A 14,543-nucleotide genomic window follows, 5' to 3' on the forward strand; every position below is an offset into this window, starting at 1 on the left:
CCCAACCTTGTGCTCTAGCTCTGGGATATACTCCCAACCCACTTGGAGACATTTCTTTTTAATGGTCTTTCTTGTTCTCTTGAGACAGGGTCTCACTATGTAGCTTTGGCTAACCTGGAACTCTCCATCTTGACCAGACTGGCCTCGAACTCTGTTCTGCCTCTGTTCTCAAGTTCTGCCATGCTTATCTCCCTGTTGCTGGGATTAAAGGCATGTGCCATCCTACCCACCCAGAAGTCTCTGCAATTATTTATTTATTTATTTGTTTGTAAGGTGTGCACGTTTACTAAACTGGTCTCATGTCAGTGTACAGGCAAGCCCACTCCCAGGGAGACCAAAGCCTTCATACATCAAGTTGGGTGGGCAAGAAAAGGAGGACTACAGTGGCTAACCATTCAAAAATAAAAAAAAAATTAAAAAAAGTATTAAGGCGGAAGATTTTTTTAAAAATTGCAGTACATAATTTACACAGAAGCAATGTTGTCACCTCCCCGGTGTATACTTGGGGTGTGAACTCGGCCACCCTCCTCCAGGGAATGAGATGGCTTTTGGGAGAGTGAGGGACTTCCTGTATATAGTCATGTATCTCATGGATACTTAGAATGTCTATTAAAAAAGAAAAAAACAAAAACAATGTACAATCAAAGTCTTCAGCCACATTGTACAACTTTGGGGGACGCTTGCTCCAACAGACTGCTGCCACCTTCACGGTTCCAGTTTTTAAATCCTCTTGTGGGGTCATACATGGGCGCAAAGAGGGTGCCGAGAGAAATTTAGACAAATAGAGCTTAAGCTTTAAGCTGTTTACGAACAAAGATACAAAGGATGCTGTGGAGAGGAAGTTAGCTTGGGTTGTTTGTATGGAGCTGAGAGACAAATGGTGAGGAAGGAAGTTAGCTCAAGTTATTTACATGATGTCAGGGCATAAACAACTTGTAAATAGGGTGCCCTTTAAAATGATTGGTTGGTTCCTTCACCCCCTCCTAGGGGTCTGAGGTTTTCTGGTATAACAGACGCTTACTGCCTATCAATAAATGAGTTCTTGCTTGACTTGACTCCCCACTGCATCTGATTGTCTCCGGGTAAGAGGGAGGCTGGGAAACGGGCACTTGCCTTTCCCTGGCTTCCAGGCCACCTCTTCACAGGTGACCCAAGTTCCCGGTGGGGCAGGTCCCCACATCCTTTCTCCCCTTCTCGCCCCCCCCCACCTCCCAGCCCCATCCACTCCTCAGAGGGGGTAAGGCCTCCCTTTGGTAGTCAACAAAGCCTGGCATACTAAATTGAGACAGGTCCTACCCCCTCTTCCCTTAACAACAACAACAAAACCCAAACAAAAAACAAAGTCATGCCAATGTTGTCTCATTTTTTTTTCTGCGCAAGTTAGGTTTTGTCAAAGAAAGGGTGTAAAACGCAGCGCTTAGTAACAGTCCGCCTAGAAGCATTTGCAATGCAAGACGGAAGGGCCAGACTCACAGTATTCCTGCTTGCTGACCCACATCCGCTGGAAGGTGGGAAGTGAGGCCAAGGTGGAGCCACCGATCCACACAGAGTACTTGGCGCTCAAGAGGAGCAATGATCTTGATCTTCGTGGTGCTGGGAGCCAGAGCAGTGATCTCCTTCTGCATTCGATCTGCAATGCCTGGATACATGGTGGTACCACCAGACAGCACTGTGTTGACATAGAGGTCTTTGCGGATGCCGATGTCACACTTCATGACGGAATTGAATGTAGTTTCTTGGATGCCACAAGATTCCATACCTAGGAAGGAAGGCTGGAAAGGAGCCTCAAGGCAGGGGAACCGCTCGTTGCCAATAGTGATGTCCTGGCCATCGGGCAGCTCGTAGCTCTTCTCCAAGGAGGAAAAGGATGCAGCAGTGGCCATCTCTTGCTCGAAGTATAGGGCAACATAGTACAGCTTCTCTTTGATGTCACGTATGATTTCCCTCTTGGCTGTGGTGGTGAAGCTGTAGGAACGCACACTTAGGATCTTCATGAGGTAGTCTGTCAGGTCCTGGCCAGCCAGGTCCAGACGCAGGCTGGCACGAGGGAGAGCGTAGCCCTCATAGATGGGCATAGTGTGGGTGACCCCATCTCTGGAGTCCATCACAATGCCAGTGGTTCCAACAGGGACATCACGGCCTGAATGGCTACGTACATGGCTGGGGTGTTGAAGGTCTCAAACATGATCTGGATCATCTTTTCACGGTTGACCTTGGGGTTTAAGGGAGCCTCGATGAACAGCACAGGGTGCTCCTCAGGGGCCACATGCAGTTAGTTGTAGAAGGTGTAGTGCCAGATCTTCTCCACATCGTCCCAGTTGGCGACAATGCTGTGTTCAATAGGGTAATTCAGGGTCAGAATTGCCACTCTTGCTCTGGGTCTCATTACCCACGTAGGAGTCCTTCTGGCCCATGCTCACCATCACGCCATGGTGCCTAGGGTGGCCCACGAGGGAGGGGAAGATAGCCTGGGGGAGCATCAACGCCTGCGAAGCCGGCTTTGCACTGCCAGAGCCGTTGTCAACAATGAGTGCAGAGATATCCACATCCATGGCGAACTGGCGGCGGGCGTGAAGAGGTGAAGAGTGAGTGGCGAGAGACCTGTGTTTGCGGGTGGACGCAGTCTGGACAGCCAGCCCTCTGCAATTATTTATGACACTAGTCATCAGGGTCTCTGAAGACTGCTATTGTAATAGCTTGAATTTGAGAGGCAGGACAAATACTTTTTGAAGATCCACATCCATAATACAGCAACAAACTCAGTGAATTCCTCCCATTATGTAGCCCTTGACCCTATTTATACAGCAGTTTACAAAAACCGGTCAGTTTTTTGTTTGTTTTCTGAAGCAGGGTTTCACCGAGCCCAGACTGGACTCAAATGCTGTGTAGCTGAAGATGACCTCACATTCCTGGTCCTCCTCCACCCACCAAGTGCTAGGATTACAGGTGTATGCTATTATGCTATTTATGCTTGGTCTAAAACAAAAATTCTGATATATACCAACGTACAAGAACACACACAGGGTGGGGGAGGGGGTTTTAATCAATAAAAAGTTGGGTACCTTAAATCAACTTACTTTGATATTTATACTATGTTGTAGAATATTGTTTTAAGGTATGTGACTTTTATGTTGCATTTGTTTAACTCTGTGAAGCTGTGTTCCTGTGCCTGTCTAAAATACCTGATGGTCTAATAAAGAACTGAACAGCCAATAGCAAGGCAGGAGAAAGGATAGGCAGGACTGGCAGGCAGAGAGAATAAATAGAAAGAGAAATCTGGAAAAAGAGGAAGAAGGAGCCAGAGAAGGAGGAGGACATTGGGGGCCAGCTACCCAGCTACACAACAATGGAGAAATAAAGAAAGGTATACAGAAAGAGAAAAAGATAAAAGCCGGAGGCAAAAGACAGATGGGTTAATTTAAGAAAAGCTGGCAAGAAACAAGCCAAGTTAAGGCTGTGGATTTATAATTAAGAATAAGCCTCTGTGTGTGATTTATTTGAGAGCTGGGTGGTGGGCCCCCAAAAAGAACAAAAACCAACAACAATATTACTTCCAACTTAAGAGTGCCTTGTTATGTTTTGGATTGATTAAGAAACATGAACTTCTTGTGACTAGAGAGTTGGCTCAGCAGTTAAAAGCATGCATTGCTCTTCTGGAGGACCTGAGTTCAAGTCATAGCACCTACATGATGACTAACAACTGCTTATAATTCAAGTTCCAGGGAATTTGAAGCCCTCTTCTGGCCTCTGTGTACACCAGGCATGCATGTGGTACACAGACAGACGTACATGCCAGCCAAAACACCCATACACACACACACACACACACACACACACACACACACACACACCTCAAAAAAAAAAAACATGAAACCAAATATGGTGGTTCATAACTGTAGTCCTATCACTCAAGAGGCTGAGGCAAGACTGTTGCAAGTTAAAGGCAATCTAAGCTATAGAGAGCCCGTCTACACAACCAAAAAATAAAATTAAATTCAACTGTGAGAAAGGGTTTCTCTATATATTAGCAGGCACATAATGTATAAAGGTAAAAGTTCCTGATTGTTAGACTTGGTGGGCACCATCTGTAATTTTAGCACTCAGAAGCTAGATGTAGGTGTGATCACAGGAGGCTAGCCTGGATAACATCCTGAGACAATTTTAATAAATGAACTTTGTGAGAATAACTTTGAAGAGGAAGAATGTCTACTAACACAGCCATTGTTGAACAAGCTGAACCACAGCCTGTAAGCCATTCTAATAAATCCCCTATATATAATATTAAATAAATATAAAATATTAGCATATATAATAAATATTTATATTATTTTAAACATAATATAAATTGTAGTGGGTAGCTGTTCCAGCTTTGATCTTGAAACACTGCCCCTAGATTGACAGCAGGTAACTGCCACACCTGCCTATGACCTGCCCCTGGGGTGTGGCTGAGAGGGATCCCCTTAGCCCCTTCTGGATACCTCGTGGTCCTGGAAGCTGGATGGGACACCAAGCCAGAGTTCTCTGCTGGATGGTACCTCATCTCTCCCTGATCCTATAACCAACCCCTATTGCATGAATGTAAGTTATCCCAGAAATAAACCTCTCTTGATTACCAGATAAATTATGTGGAATTGCCCCATTAATTACAGTAATAACAAATCGTATATTATAAATCTTCTTTATATATTCTATATAGAGTGAATATGTAATATATATATATATATACATATATATATATATTATATTCGATATGTTCCTCTAGAGAACCTTGACTAATACAGTCTCCTTTGATGCCATCTCCAAGACCTACAAGTACTTGACCCCTGACCTCTGGAAAGAGACTATTCACTAAGTCTCCTTACCAGGAATTCACTGACCATCTTGTGAAAACCCACACCAGAGACTCAATTCAGAGGACTCAGGCTCCAGCTGTGGTTACCAAATGGTGTTTTTATACAAGAAAAATAAAGCGAATTAAATCTTGTTAAAAAAAAATAGATAGCTAGAAGATACACAGGAACATAAATTAATCAAAATAGAATTCTACAAAGCAAGTGACCAAGAAGGGAGGAGAAAGTGCCTTATCTTTCCCTAGGTATCTCCAGGTATGCAATAGACACACAAACTATTACTTAGGTTTTTCCCTTGCAAATTGGCTATTACAAGAATCCACCCAAACATGAACTATAAAGGGTAAGACAGGCATGGGGGTGCACTCCTGTATTCCTAGGCAGAGGGAGGAGGATCACAAGTTTCAGTTCAGCCGAATAGTGGACTAAGCAGGCTAAGCAGGACTGCATAGCAAGGCTCAGTCTATGAAGAGTAGAGAGAATACTATTTTTATTGCTCTATAGTTTTAGGTGTTGACAATGGCATCTCTGGGGCATCCTATTCACTCTAGAAGTTGCCAGAGTCCTGGGAATACTAGCAGGGGTTAAGGGGTCAAAATTATTATCAAACACTGCCCACTTAGATCTCTGCTTACTATGCTTGTTAAGAAGGCAAAACCAGACTATCATTAGGAATAATTTCATTGACTTTGTGTTGGGGGGGGGGGGCGAGACAGCCATGTTTGGTTCTATCCTTGGTCTCTGGGCTATCCAGTGTTAGGTTTGGGCTCCCTCTGGTGGCCTCAAGTTGGACCCGGTCATTGGTTGACCACTCCCACAAGTTCTGTGCCACCATTTCCTCAACACATCTTGCATGGAGGACAATTTGCAGGTCAAAGGTTTTGTGGGTGGGTTGATGGGTTTCAGAGACTGAAGTGGACCCTGCATGGGTCTGAACTAGGTCCTCTGCATATACTTTATTGTAGAATATTATTTTAAGATGTGCTACATTTGTTTTGTGTCATTTTGTGGATTTTTTTTTTTTTTTTTTTTTTTTTTGACATTTTCTGTGTAGCTTTGCGCTTTCTGGAACTCATTGTAGCAGTGCTCGAATCAAGAGATCCGTCTGGCTCTGCTCCGAGTGCTGGATTAAAGGCGTGCGCAAGGGCGTGTTGCATTCTTTTATGTTGCATTTGTTTAACACTGTGAAGCTGTATAACTTTGACTGTCTAAAACACCTGATGGTATAATAAAGAGCTGATCAGTCAATAGCAAGACAGTCAGAAAGGATAGGTGGGGCTAGCAGGCAGAGGCAGAGGCAGAGAATAAATAGAAGGAGAAATCTAGGAGGAAAAGAAGAGGAAGTGCAAGAGAACAAGGAGAGAAGGACGCTAGGTACAAATAGTGAGTTCCAGGACAGCCTGGAGACTGTCCTGGTCTCACAGTGGGACCATGTTTTTGTCTGTCTTAGGGACAGCAGAAAAATATATTGCTTCTTCCTTCCCAACTTTAGATCAGCAGGTGAAAAAATTTGTAAAAGTTAATTCCTTGGTTTGGAAGAAGAAACCATTAAATTAAATTGTTCCCTACACAGAAATAACCATTCCTTTTCTTTTTTTTTCTCATTTTGTGTCCTGAGAGTTTATGTGGCTTTGTATCGCAGCACACAGGTTATCAGGCCTGTGTAAATACTGAAAGGTCAGTCAGAAATATGAGTCATAACCACTTTCAGCTAGCATCCTATTGACTACTGCGAGTCTCTTCCTTCTTTGGAAGTAGCTCCGGAAATTTGGCAGGACAATTTTTGTACCCTTTGTGGAGATTCCTCTTGCATTCTGGAATGCTGGTCGGTTTCTCAGTCAGTTGACAGGTGTATCTAGTTTTCAACGAAATTCACTACTGCTAGAAATGCTCCTGCTGTTGCTCCGACACAGGGTCTCACTCTGCAGCTTGGGTTGGCATCCACCCTGAGTTTTGCCTCATCTTCCAAGTACTGAGATTACAGCAACTTCGTGCTCTGAATGTCCCTCGAATGAGAACATTATCAATGAACCGAAACCTCCCTCCATACTGGGAATCAAACTCAGGAGTTCATACGTGCTACCTAAGTACCAGAGAACTCCATACACCCCCGGCCCCCATACTCCTCTTGAACAACTACTATACACTGTTCTGCCAACATTGCCACAATTTTGTGGGCACACTTATAATGTGATGTGAAACATCAGCAACTCCTTCAGGAAACTTGAGCTCTCTCCAAACTAATTCCCATGCGAGTTTTTCCTTCAGCCTGACTCCGATTTTCCTTTCTGCACGTTTCAATCTTCGATTCTGTTCCCCTGGATCCCCATATACCCCCCTCTGAACCTCCAATATCTCCTCCATCCCTCTTGCCCACGCCTCCCCACTTCAACTCTCCAGTCATTTTAACTTTGGGCTCTGTGGCTTGCAAAGGACTTGGGCACCATTGAAACTACCTGAAGCTGTAAAGAAAAAAATCAGAAATAAACAACACATGCTATCCACCTGACAGTATGTGGAGACACTCTGGCAACTGTTAGAGCTCTTTGGTCACTCCTAAGAAATTTAGTCTAGATCCTTCCTAAGACTTACCAATAGTAATCCACAGACAGGGCCCCCAAACTCCCTGTAGGGGATAATACTCATCAGAAGGGAAAAACTTTTTTATTTTTTTGAAAACAGAGCAAGTAATTTTTCTCACAAACGTAGATAAAAAGCATTAGTCATATGAACTTCTGTGTGCTAGAAGCAATTTAAGATTCAGCTATTCTTTTCCTAACTACTGTGGCTTGTATTATAGCACCTAACACCTGCCTGAAAGTTTTAGAAGAAGCCTGTTAGACTTCTGCATCTGCATGTGTTGTATTTTCTACCTGACTGGTAAATGAATCCTACTCAATTGTCTCAAAGCAAAACACACTGTTTTCTCAGAAGTGCACGAAATAACCCAAATGCTTTTCAAGTTCACATGGCTTTGGCAATCCTCATTAAGTAAGAATACTGTTGGTTTGTTTATTCAGCCCGCGAACTGGAAGACTGCAAGTTCAGCAAGCATGTCTTGGTAAATGGCTGTTGAGTTTGCTGCAGGGTTGTCAGCATCCAAAGTGATGCAGATCCCACAACTTCCCCTTCTACCTGGGTTTACGGGTGTGAGTATAAGTTCTCTGAAGAAACAACATTAGCCCTGCAGATTATTTTGTGTGACTACAACACTAGGGCCACGGAGAGGTGTAATACTGCAGACTGAGAGCTAGTATCAGGGACCACCTTCAGTTCTCCTTTATTTGTATGTGCACGTGGAAGACAGGTCAGGTCACCTGGGGTGTCTTTCCTCAGGTGTCAGGAACCTTAATGAGACAGTCTCTCACTGGACTGGAGTTCATCAAGTAGGTTAGGCTGACTGGCCACCACTTTACCTTCCCAGTGCTGGGAGTGCAACACCACTCCCAGCTTTCTAAAAGGGGTATTAGGGACCAAATTTGGGTTGTCCCATTTGCAAGGCAAGCACTTTACTGAGCCATCTCCCCAGCCCTTTAGGTCCTTTAAATAGCCATTTACTACCAACCTCCCCATCTGACTTAACAGCCTGGGGACTGCTAAGCAAAACTCTGGAATGTGCAATTAAGCATGGCGGCCTCTCATTTCCACCAACCCTGAAGTTTAGAATGCTGTGGCATCTAAAACCTATTAAAGAGACATCCCTGCTCAGTTGTAGTCCACCTACTAGATGCCCCCCACCAGTGGACTCAGTAAGTGAATTGATTTCTAACATTTCTTTTGTTCAGTGACTACAAAAGGTCACACAACCTCTTCCACAGTGGAAGAAGTTCCTGGGAATAATGAATTCATAGCCCTTGGTCATGGTCATTTATATGCTGCTCAGAATAAACTATTTTCTTATCCCTATAAAGAATAGTTATATATTGATACCTCTAGATGTTTACGATTTAAACTATACATTCAACCTAAAACCAAATGTACAATGTAGAAGTTCAGTATCCATTTCTTCAGTACTCAAACAAAATCTATTTTGCACTACTAATGGTGTTAATGAACAAAAAAGACATTATAGAAAATGGAAAAATGAAAAAAAAGTCCTCTTATCAGTAATTATTTTAAATGTAAAAGAATTAAATACTTTAATTTGGAAAGGGAGAGACTGGGAAACTGGATTTAAAAATATAATCTAACTATAATCTAACTATAGACTGTCTATAGACACACACATCATGAAAAGAAAGGGTAGGTGCACAGACAACATATAAACTGTAAATCGACGAGAGCTAAGGTATCTCTACTAATTTCCTTTTATCTACTAATTTGCCTTTAATCCCAGCACTCGGGAGGAAGAGGCAGGCGGATCTTTGTGAGTTTGAGGCCAGCCTGGGCTACCAAGTGAGCTCCAGGAAAGGCGCAAAGCTACACAGAGAAACCCTGTCTCGAAAAACCAAAAAAAAAAAAAAAAAAAAAAAAAGTGAGTGAAAACATATTACATGACATAAGGAACGACATTATAAGGTGAGGGGTCTATCCATGAAAAGGATGGAATAATTATAAACATAGACACCTATCCCAAAATACACGAAGCAAGAATTGGTAGAAATGAAAGGAGGAATGATGTGCAACTGCAGCTGAAGATTTCCAAAGGCTCCAATGCCCTACAGATAGAAGATGAAAAGGGAAACAGTGAATGGAAATGATTCAAACCTATCTGCCTTCCCAGACATAACATTGAATACTCACTCCACTCAAAACAGTACAGATGCTCTCCTCAAGTCTCCACAGAACATTCTCTAGGCTAGATCATTTGTTAGGCCACACGAGATTCACGTTTACATGAAACACAGTACTTCTGTCACAAGGTGAAATTAGAAATCAAGGTGAGCAGGAGGGCTCAGAAGATGAATGGTTGCCTCCAAGACTGACAACCTGAAATGGATCCTCAGGATCCACTTGGTGGAGAAAACTGACTCCTACAAGTTGTCTTCTGACCTCCACACATGGGCCATCACACATGCATGCCCACACATATACATATAACATCAAAAATAAATTAATAAAAATGTAATGTAAGGTGCTACACATGCCTTCAATCCCAGCAACTGGGAGGCAGAGGCAGGCAGATCTCTGTGATGTTTTGAGGCCAGCTTGGAAAACATAATGAGTTCCAGGTCAACCAAGACTACACATAGACACTTTCACACAAAAAAATGTAATTAAAGAATTTGAGCCGGGCTGTGGTGGCGCACACCTTTAATCCCAGCACTCGGGAGGCAGAGGCAGGCGGATCTTTGTGAGTTAGAGGCCAGCCTGGGCTACCAAGTGAGTTCCAGGAAAGGCGCAAAGCTACACAGAGAAACCCTGTCTCGAAAAAAACCAAAAAAAAAAAAAAAAAAGAATTTGAAATTAAATTTTAAAGAGTATGAACTAAAAATTTAAACTGCATTTGACAATAGGTGTCACTCAAATTTAATTAAATAAATTTCCTTAAATATGAAAAAAAGAATTTGAAATTAGAAATCAGCTAACAGGAAAACTAGAAAATTCACACTATATGGAAATTAAACAACATTTTTTCCAACAACCAATGAGCTAATCTAAAAATTATTTTAAAACAAAAACAAACACAGCAAACTGATGGGATGCAGCAAAAAAGTATTGAGAGACATTTATTAACTGTAAATGCCTATACTACACAAGATTTCAAATCAACAAGGTAGTTTTATATAAGAACCAAAACAATGGGAGTGAGGTAGAGAGATGATTCCGTCAGTAAAGTGCTTACTGTCCAAACATGAGGACCTGAGTTTGAATTCCCTGAACTCATGTAAAAAGCTAGACATGGCAGAGAATGCATATAGTCCCAGTGCTGGACAGGCATAGCCAGAAGCTCTGAAGCTTGCTGGCCAGCCAGTGTTGCTGAATTGGTGAGCTCCGGGTGCAGTGAAAGCCTGTCTCAGAAACTAAGAGCAACAGAGAAAGATATCCAATACTAACTGCTGTTCTCCACTTGTACACACACACACACACACACACACACACACACACACATACACACACACACATTTCTGCTGCTGGCATACACAAGAACACATACATGACACACACACCCAAAAGAACAAAAACAAAAGGAAAATAATTAAACTCAAAGACAAAGATATGAGAGGTAATATATGAAAAATGAATATAATAGAAAATGCAAAGGCTCTAGCCACCAAACCTGGCAAACTGAGTGTGAGCCCCAGAATCCACATGGTGGAGAACCAACATCTACAAGTTGTCCTCTGATCTCCACATACAATGTTGTACACACATACACATGTGCATGCATACACACACACACACACACACACACACACACACACACACACACACAATGAAGAAATAAAATAGTGTTAAAAGCTTTTTTTTTTTCCGAGACAGCATTTTAATAGAAACATATCAGCAAGCAGCTGAAGCAAAACCACAAGTGACTCATTTATGTAACCTCACCACTCAGGAGAGAGATGGAGGCAGGACTACCTCAAGTTTGAGGTTAGTCTGGGCTACAGAGTTCCAGGCTAGCTCTGTGAAAGTATATTAACAAAGAAACAATGCCCCCAATAGAAAAGAAAAAGAGAAATCTAATCAATAACCAAAAGCCTTCACCAAAAGAAAGGTCCAGAATCATACTGCTTCTCAATATAAAAATTCTATTCATATTTAAAGGAGGGTATTAGTTTTTAACGGCCAACTCTTCTCTATGTCTTCCAAATATTAGAAGAATAAACAGTAGCTCCTATTATGAAGCCAGTATTATCTGGTATCAAAGATACAGTAAGCACACTACGGGCTGCTGAGATGGCTCAGCAGACAAAGGTACAAAACTGGTGGAGGTCAACCCCCGGGACCCACATATTGGGAGAAGGGGACTCCTGTAAGTTGTCATCTAAAGTCCATATAAGTATCTTGGCACGTACACAACCTGCACCAAATATCATAAAATACTTTTAGAAAGAATACCACAGACAAGTATTTCTTATGAACACTTATGCAAAAATTCTCAACACTATAGGCAAATCCACATCAAAAAAGGTGGTGTTTTACTAAGAGTAGAAGAATCGTTGCACATATGAAAAGGAATTCAATGTAGCACACATTAACACAATGAAAGAAAATACAATTATCTCAACTAGTACGGAAAGCTAGTTGATAAAGTGCCACATGGTTTAATGATTAAAAATCAACTCCAGGGGTTGGAGAAATGGCTTGGTGGTTAAAAGCACTGGCTGCTCTTGCAGAGGACCTTGGGTTCAATTCTCAGAACCCACATGACGGCTCACAATTGTCTCTAACTCCAGTTCCAGGAGATCCAATGTCTTCCTCTAGCCTCTGCAGGTAACATGAATGTACATGTGGCACATGTATACATGCCAGCAAACACTCATACATATAAATATGAATAAATTATTTATAAAAATAAAACTCCAAAAACTAGGACTGAAAAGGAACTTCCTATTCTCATAATGGGTATTTATGAAGTTCCTACAAAGCTATTGACTGGACACAACTCTATTCAAAGTTGTATTAGAAGCTCCAGTTACACACTAGGTTTACATGCCAGGCAAGAGGAAAAAAGCACCCAAACTAGAAAGAAACTCTTTGTAGATGGTTAAGATGCTATAAATAAAAACCACCAAAATATATTAGCACCAACAAGTCAATGAAAAAAATGTAAGATACAAAACTATTATATAAAATGTCAGTTATAGATGGTTATATAGACTGGCAATGCATGTGTAAGTTCAGAAAATAATCTCATTCATAAGAGCATTAGAGTAAAATATTTGGGTATGTTTAGGGAGTAACATAAAACTTTACATGGGAAGTACAAATCTAACTGAAATTTTAAAGACCTAAATATACATCTTATAGTCATTAGGAGACTTGAAAATACTAAGATGGCAATACTCTTCAAAGACATTCTTATCAAAACCTCCAAAAGCCTTTCTACAGAAATAGAAACACTCCTGCTAAAGTTCACATAGAATTGCAAGTTACCCAAGTAGATAAAATCATCTTGCAAAAAGGAAGAGCAAAGATGGAACTCATACCTCCTGACTAAATCTATTACAGAGCTACAGTAATCAAAATAGTGTAGTACTAGCATAATGACTCAACACATAGACTCTGACGGGTGTAGTGGTGCACACCTTTAATTCCAGTACTTGAGAGGTAGAGGCAGGCCAGACAGGGTTACATGATAAGACTCAAAAAACCTAAACAAACAAAAACCAAGCCAACCAAAACCTGAACACTAAAAAGAAAAAAATGAGCCAGGTGATGATGACACACTCCTTTTATCCCAGAACTCAGGAAATAGAGGCAGGAGGATCTCTGAGTTCAAGGCTAGCCTGGCCTACAGAGCAAGTTCCAGGACAGCCAGGGACACACATAGAAACTCTGTTTCAAAACAAAACAAAATCCTGAATGAACAAGAATCTGCCAATCATTTCTTCAATATACCAAAAGCAACAACAAAAAAAAGTTAAAATTTATTACTCTAAAAATAGTAGAGTAATACATTTAACTTCACTAAAATTAAATACTCTTGGACTGGTGAGATATCTCAGTAGGTTAACGGCACTTGGCAAGTCTGACAACTTGAGTTCAATCCCTGGTATCTACAAGGTACGAGAGAACAAACTCTTTTTTTGTTGTTTTGGAAACAATTTTACCATGTAGTCCTGGCTGTCCTAGAACTCGCTCTGTAGACCAGGCTGTTCTCAAATTCAGAGATCCACTTTCCTCTGCCTCCCAAGTGCTGGGATTAAAGGCGTGCAGGTATGCACCACCACCATCTGGCGAGAATGAGCTCTTACAAGTGTCCTCTGACTTCCATATGTACCATGACACAATGTGCGTGTACACACACACACACACACACACACACACACACACACACAGACACACAAATATAATAAAAATTAAATACTTTGTGCAAAGGATAGAGAAGACAACTTTTAACTGGATAAAATATTAGCAAACTATTCTATTTGATAAGAATCTAATATCTGAATATATGAACAAGTCTTATAATTTAATAACAAGAGAGACACCCTATTTGAAAATGGCCAGTGTGGAGACATTTAAAAGAAAAGCTACAAATGGCAAACAGACGATATGTCAAATTTTTAGTTATTAAATAAAAACCCACTTCACATCATCTTGGATGGCCATAAGAAGACAATGGAGAACACCATACATTGATGAGGCTGCAGAGAAATTGGAACTCAGATGCTACTAGCAGCAGTGTAGTTTGAAGACTTAAGTTCAGAACAGAATCACCATGTATCTCAGCAGTTTCATTCTGTGTATACTCTCAAAAGATTGTGAAACAAGGAATTAAACAAGTGTGTATACAATCCCTAAAAAGTGGAAACAACCCAGACCTTAGCTACTTTCAATAAATAGTATATATATATATATATATATATATATATATATATATATATATAACATATATATGTACATACATATATATGTAATTCAGTTATAAAAGGGAATGAATGCCTGACGTGAATGAACCTTGAAAAACATCATACAAAATGAAAGAAATCCAACATAAGTCACAGTTCCAGTGATGTAAGATATCTAAAGGAGGCAAATCCAGATGAAGAGGGGTTAATGGTTTCTGGGGGCTGGGTAGAGGAG

At 41.2% G+C, this 14,543-nt stretch overlaps 1 pseudogene; it reads right to left on the reverse strand.

The window, feature by feature from the left end:
* Positions 1-1,362: 1,362 nt before the first annotated feature.
* Positions 1,363-2,887, reverse strand: LOC114709757 (annotated as a pseudogene).
* Between the last annotated feature and the right edge of the window lie 11,656 nt (positions 2,888-14,543).

Source organism: Peromyscus leucopus, chromosome X, assembly GCF_004664715.2.
Source record: "Peromyscus leucopus breed LL Stock chromosome X, UCI_PerLeu_2.1, whole genome shotgun sequence".
NCBI classification, from domain to species: domain Eukaryota; kingdom Metazoa; phylum Chordata; class Mammalia; order Rodentia; family Cricetidae; genus Peromyscus; species Peromyscus leucopus.